Source organism: Rhinopithecus roxellana, chromosome 15 (genome assembly GCF_007565055.1).
Source record: "Rhinopithecus roxellana isolate Shanxi Qingling chromosome 15, ASM756505v1, whole genome shotgun sequence".
Taxonomy (NCBI): Eukaryota; Metazoa; Chordata; class Mammalia; order Primates; family Cercopithecidae; genus Rhinopithecus; species Rhinopithecus roxellana.
In genome coordinates, this window is record NC_044563.1 from 61,545,124 (window position 1) to 61,552,731 (window position 7,608).

Sequence of the window (7,608 nt, forward strand, 5' to 3'; positions counted from 1 at the left end):
AAATTCTAGGGTGCATCAGAGCAGTCATCATCTAGGTTCAACACAGCACTCTCTCCTTTGCATGCCTCACAGTAAGAAGTTAACATTAGAGATACATAAGGAGGTTCATGAGATGTGGATTCTTCCCTTTGATGCTGCCTTCTGAATTGAGGGGAGCTCCGTGTTACTGTTCATCAATAATGACAGCACAGAATCTGCACCACTGTGGCCAACCAGACACCCAATTAACAATAACTTTAATACCTGAGCCTCCCTACTCTCACCTCTCACTTTATGACATTGTGAATGGAGCCAGACCAAAGGGCTCCAATGATTTCCTAATGAGAAAGGGTCAACAAGGAAACTTTAGGAGTCACTAGGACTGTGCGATCCTTATTTAGTACATCAGGGTCCAGGATCACTCCTAAAGAATAAGATATAGTATAACTCCAGGTTGAGAATTTAGGAATTTAGAAGCTAACTCACAGAAGGAGAAGTAAATAAACCTCATCAGAGTTACGTGTCCTCTAAACTCTTTACTGTGATAGCTCAGTCCTGCCAGGGAGGAGATCAAATGAATGGAAAAACTAGGGACTCAGTCAGGAACAGGTTCTCTGGTTTCAGCTCTGCCATTTCCTGGCTTTGCGGTATTGAGAAAATTACTTCCTAAGTATTATGATATATTTCATATGTACTTTTAAATTAAGAACATAATTATTTCTCCATACATTCCAGGGATTAATTAAGTTAATGTGTTTGAAAGCTCTAAGATCTCAATATGGTCTTCAGACAGGTTTGTTTGGAGATGGCAGTGTTTGGATGATTTTGTATATATATACACATACACATAAATTATCTTAAGTATGGAAAGACATGGAAATAGTAGACCTATATTCCCCCATTGAAACATTCAAACATTCAGTAGGCAACCCCTGAGAAGTCGTTAGCCTCTTAGTTAATAAAGATCCCACTACTAACAGTGTGACTATGTACTTGTTTTATAAATTTATAGTATTTCCTTGGCTCCTCTAGACATTTGAGCTTATGATCCCTATTATGAATTCTCAATATCCCCCTCCCCCACTTTCTCTCTCTTCCTCTCTCTTTTTGACACACACACACACACACACACATATAAACATACACACACACACACACACAGAATAACATTCTGGTTGCTATCCTGGAGAGCTTTGTTTAACAGGTAGATCAACCCAGAGATTTAGCTTTTGCAAGGCTTTTCCCGATCTGCAGTTTTATCCACCTTCTGTGTATCACTGTCACACTTTGTAACTATACTTGCTAATACTTTCTCCCCTCTGTGTGCTGTTAAGAAATTTTTTCCCCCTTAACTTATCAGCCAAGTTAATGTGATTTGCAGAGGGAGAATAGGACCCTAGACTGGCCAGGGGTATTAATAACAACCACTATATAGTTGAAGGTTTTGACAGAATTGGTGTGGATTTGGCCAGTGTATAGGAGACAGTAGGAAAAAGGAGAGAGCAACTGAGGCTCTGCTGTGAAAGAGAGACAGTTTTCTACTACCCTGATTTAGCAGAGTAATAAACACATGGAGGCAGCTAGAGGAGTTGGGTTTCAGTTCAACACCCACCACTGACTTATAAAGGGCCATTCAAAGGTGCTTTCCACAGGCCAAAGTTGCAGCTTTCTGTCTATAAAATGAGGTGGAGTTGGGAGAAGATTAAAGAAACTTCCAGCTGTAAAGATCTTTATTCTGATTAATCATGCATATAAAGTTTAAGTACTTTTTTTATTAGTTCTACATCGTTTATTTAATATCTCTATGTTCCTACATTATGATACAGACATTTTACTGTAAGATAAGAACTGCTTTATTTATGATAGGAACAAAAGACATACATTTATAAAATACATATAAATATATTTAACTTAAGCAAATAATTTTATTGGAAAATGGAAAAAACCATTAATGAAACACTTTATCATATACTCTTGCATGTGAAAACTTATCACTAATGTTTATTTTCTTACATTTAACCTGTAGATATAATTTAACACCTCCTAGAAATCCAAAGCTTTCATTTGTTTTGTGAGATGGGGTTTGTTTTACATCTCACATTAAGTAAATCACACTATAAAGCTATAATAAATAAGTGATATGTTGTCATTCATAAAAAGATCCTCAAAGCAAAATGCATACACCTACACAACCTAATGACCAGCAAGTATTATAATACATGCTGTGGTGGTGAGCACCTGAGATTTTTTGATTGGTATACAGTAAAAGTGAACTAAGAGTGTTAGTACACTGTGTATACTTATATATACACACAGATATACATTGCATATTATATATATATACACAATATTATATATACATATAATTTATAATATGATATGCATAGTATTTTATTTCAGTGGGAAAAGGAATGTATTTAACAGGTAATTCTGCCATTAGTAAATACCCACCTTGATTAATAAAAATTTAAACTTCTTTTTTTTTTCTTTTTCTTTTATTATTATACTTTAAGTTCTAGGGTACATGTGCATAATGTGCAGGTTTATTACATATGTATACTTGTGCCATGTTGGTGTGCTGCACCCATCAACCCATCAGCACCCATCAACTCGTCATTTACATCAGGTATAACTCCCAATGCAATCCCTCCTCCCTCCGCTGTCCCCTCTCCCCATGATAGGCCCTGGTGTGTGATGTTCCCCTTCCCGAGTCCAAGTGATCTCACTGTTCAATTTCCACCTATGAGTGAGAACATGCAGTGTTTGGTTTTGTGTTCTTGGGATAGATTGCTGAGAATGATGGTTTCCAGCTGCATCCATGTCCCTACAAAGGACACAAACTCATCCTTTCTAATGGCTGCATAGTATTCCATGGTGTATATGTGCCACATTTTCTTAATCCAATCTGTCACAGATGGACATTTGGGTTGATTCCAAGTCTTTGCTATTGTGAATAGTGCCACAATAAACATACGTGTGCATGTGTCTTTATAGCAGCATGATTTATAATCCTTTGGGTATATACCCAGTAGTGGGATGGCTGGGTCATATGGCACTTCTAGTTCTAGATCCTTGAGGAATCGCCATACTGTTTTCTACAATGGTTGAAGTAGTTTACAATCCCACCAACAGCGTAAAAGTGTTCCTATTTCTCCACATCCTCTCCAGCACCTGTTGTTTCCTGACTTTTTAATGATTGCCATTCTAACTGGTGTGAGATGGTATCTCATTGTGGTTTTGATTTGCATTTCTCTGATGGCCAGTGATGACGACCATTTTTTCATGTTTCTGTTGGCTGCATGAATGTCTTCTTTTGAGAAATGTCTGTTCATATCCTTTCCCACTTTTTGATGGGGTTGTTTGTTTTCTTCTTGTAAATTTGTTTTGAGTTCTTTGTAGGTTCTGGATATTAGCCCTTTTTCAGATGAGTAGATCGCAAAAATCTTCTCCCATTCTGTAGGTTGCCTGTTCACTCTCACGGTAGTTTCTTTTGCTGTGCAGAAGCTCTTTAGTTTAATTAGATCCCATTTGTCAATTTTGGCTTTTGTTGCCGTTGCTTTTGGTGTTTTAGACATGAAGTCCTTGCCCATGCCTATGTCCTGAATGGTATTCCCTAGGTTTTCTTCTAGGGTTTTTATGGCATTAGGTCTAACATTTAAGTCTCTAATCCATCTTGAATTAATTTTTGTATAAGGAGTGAGGAAAGGATCCAGTTTCAGCTTTCTACTTATGGCTAGCCAATTTTCCCAGCACCATTTATTAAATAGGGAATCCTTTCCCCATTTCTTGTTTCTCTCAGGTTTGTCAAAGATCAGATGGCTGTAGATGTGTGGTATTATTTCTGAGGACTCTCTTCTGTTCCATTGGTCTATATCTCTGTTTTGGTACCAGTATCATGCTGTTTTGGTTACTGTAGCCTTGTAGTATAGTTTGAAGTCAGGTAGCGTGATGCCTCCAGCTTTGTTCTTTTGACTTAGGATTGTCTTGGAAATGCAGGCTCTTTTTGGTTCCATATGAACTTTAAAGCAATTTTTTCCAATTCTGTGAAGAAACTCATTGGTAGCTTGATGGGGATGGCATTGAATCTATAAATAACCTTGGGCAGTATGGCCATTTTCACGATATTGATTCTTCCTATCCATGAGCATGGTATGTTCTTCCATTTGTTTGTGTCCTCTTTTATTTCACTGAGCAGTGGTTTGTAGTTCTCCTTGAAGAGGTCCTTGACATCCCTTGTAAGTTGGATTCCTAGATATTTTATTCTGTTTGAAGCAATTGTGAATGGAAGTTCATTCCTAATTTGTCTCTCTGTTTGTCTGTTACTGGTGTATAAGAATGCTTGTGATTTTTGCACATTAATTTTGTATCCTGAGACTTTGCTGAAGTTGCTTATCAGCTTAAGGGGATTTTGGGCTGAGGCAATGGGGTTTTCTAAATATACAATCATGTCGTCTGCAAACAGGGACAATTTGACTTCTTCTTTTCCTAACTGAATACCCTTTATTTCTTTCTCTTGCCTGATTGCCCTAGCCAGAACTTCCAACACTACGTTGAATAGGAGTGGTGAGAGAGGGCATCCCTGTCTTGTGCCAGTTTTCAAAGGGAATTTTTCCAGTTTTTGCCCATTCAGTATGATATTGGCTGTGGGTTTGTCATAAATAGCTCTTATGATTTTGACATATGTTCCATCAATACCGAATTTATTGAGCGTTTTTAGCATGAAGTGCTGTTGAATTTTGTCAAAGGCCTTTTCTGCATCTATTGAGACAATCATGTGGTTTTTGTCTTTGGTTCTGTTTATATGCTGGATTATGTTTATTGATCTGCAAATGTTGAACCAGCCTTGCATCCCAGGGATGAAGCCCACTTGATCATGGTGGATAAGCTTTTTGATGTGCTGCTGGATTCAGTTTGCCAGTATTTGATTGAGGATTTTTGCATCCATGTTCATCAGGGATATTGGTCTAAAGTTCTCTTTTTTTGTTGTGTCTCTGCCAGGTTTTGGTATCAGGATGATGTTGGCCTCATAAAATGAGTTAGGGAGGATTCCCTCTTTTTCTATTGATTGGAATACTTTCAGAAGGACTGGTACCAGCTCCTCCTTGTACCTCTGGTAGAATTCAGCTGTGAATCCATCTGGTCCTGGACTTTTTTTGGTTGGTAGGCTATTAATTATTGCCTCAATTTCAGAGCGTACTATTGGTCTATTCAGGGATTCAGCTTCTTCCTGGTTTAGTCTTGGGAGAGTGTAAGTGTCCAGGAAATTATCCATTTCTTCTAGATTTTCTAGTTGATTTGCATAGAGGTGTTTATAGTATTCTCTGATGGTAGTTTGTATTTCTGTGGGGTCCATGGTGATATCCCCTTTATCATTTTTTATTGCATCTATTTGATTCTTCTCTCTTTTCTTTTTATTCATCTTTCTAGCGGTCTATCAAGTTTGTTGATCTTTTCAAAAAACCAACTCCTGGATTCATTGATTTTTTGGAGGGTTTTCTGTGTCTCTATCTCCTTCAGTTTTGCTCTGATCTTAGTTATTTCTTGCCTCTGTTAGCTTTTGAATGTGTTTGCTCTTGCTTCTCTAGTTCTTTTAATTGTGATGTTAGAGTGTCCATTTTAGATCTTTCCAGCTTTCTCTTGTGGGCATTTAGTGCTATAAATTTCGCTCTACACACTGCTTTAAACGTGTCCTAGAGATTCTGATATGTTGTATCTTTGTTCTCATTGGTTTCAAAGAACATCTTTATTTCTGCCTTCATTTTGTTATGTACCCAGTAGTCATTCAGGAGCAGGTTATTCAGTTTCCATGTAGTTGAGTGGTTTTGATTGAGTTTCTTAGTCCTGAGTTCTAGTTTGATTGCACTGTGGTCTGAGAGACAGTTTGTTATAATTTCTGTTCTTGTACATTTGCTGAGGAGTGCTTTACTTCCAATTATGTGGTCAATTTTGGAATAAGTGTGATGTGGTGCTGAGAAGAATGTATATTCTGTTGATTTGCGGTGGAGAGTTCTATAGATATCTATTAGGTCTGCTTGCTGCAGAAATGAGTTCAATTCCTGGATATCTTTGTTAACTTTCTGTCTCGTTGATCTGTCTAATGTTGACTGTGGGGTATTGACGTCTCCCATTATTATTGTATGGGAGTCTAAGTCTCTTTGTAAGTCTCTAAGGACTTGCTTTATGAATTTGGGTGCTCCTGTATTGGGTGCATATATATTTATGATAGTTAGCTCTTCCTGTTGAATTGATCCCTTTACCATTATGTAATGGCCTTCTTTGTCTCTTTTGATCTTTGATGGTTTACAGTCTGTTTTATCAGAGACTAGTATTGTAACCCCTTCTTTTTTTTTGTTCTCCATTTGCTTGGTAGATCTTCCTCCATCCCTTTATTTTGAGCCTATGTATGTCTCTGCATGGGAAATGGGTCTCCTGAATACAGTAAACTGATGGGTCTAGACTCTTTATCCAGTTTGCCAGTCTGTGTCTTTTAATTGGAGCATTTAGTCCATTTACATTTAAGGTTAATATTGTTATTTGTGAACTTGATCCTATCATTATGATATTAACTGGTTATTTTGCTCATTAGTTGATGCAGTTTCTTCCTAGCCTCGATGGTCTTTACATTTTGGCACGTTTTTGCAATGGCTGGTACCGGTTGTTCCTTTCCATGTTTAGTGCTTCCTTCAGGGTCTCTTGTAAGGCAGGCCTGGTGGTGACAAAATCTCTAAGCATTTGTTTATCTGTAAAGGATTTTATTTCTCCTTCACTTATGAAACTTAGTTTGGCTGGATATGAAATTCTGGGTTTAAAATTCTTTTCTTTGAGAATGTTGAATATTGGCCCCCACTCTCTTCTGGCTTGTCGAGTTTCTGCTGAGAGATCTGCTGTTAGTCTGATGGGCTTCTCTTTGTGGGTAACCCAACCTTTCTCTCTGGCTGCCCTCAAGATTTTTTCCTTCATTTCAACTTTGGTGAATCTGGCAATTATGTGTCTTGGTGTTGCTCTTCTCAAGGAGTATCTTTGTGGTGTTCTGTGTATTTCCTAAATTTGAATGTTGGTCTGCCCTACTAGGTTGGGGAAGTTCTCCTGGATGATATCCTGAAGAGTGTTTTCCAACTTGGTTCCATTTTCCCCCTCACTTTCAGGCACCCCAATCAGACGCAGATTTGGTCTCTTTACCTAATCCCATACATCTTGCAGGCTTTGTTCATTTTTTTTTCTTCTTTTTTCTTTAGATTTCTCTTCTCACTTCATTTCTTTCATTTGATCCTCAATCGCTGATACTCTTTCTTCCCGTTGATTGAGTTGGTTACTGAAGCTTGTGCATTTGTCACGTATTTCTCGTGTCATGGTTTTCATCTCTGTCAGTTCGTTTATGGCCCTCTCTGCATTAATTATTCTAGTTATAAATTCTTCCACTCTGTTTTCAAGATTTTTAGTTTCTTTGCACTGGTTACGTAATTCCTCCTTTAGCTCTGAGAAGTTTGATGGACTGAAGCCTTCTTCTCTCATCTTGTCAACGTCATTCTCCGTCCAGCTTTGATCCATTGCTGGCGATGAGCTGTGTCCCTTTGGAGGGGGAGATGCGCTCTTATTTTTTGAATTTCCAGCTTTTCTGCCCTGCTTTTT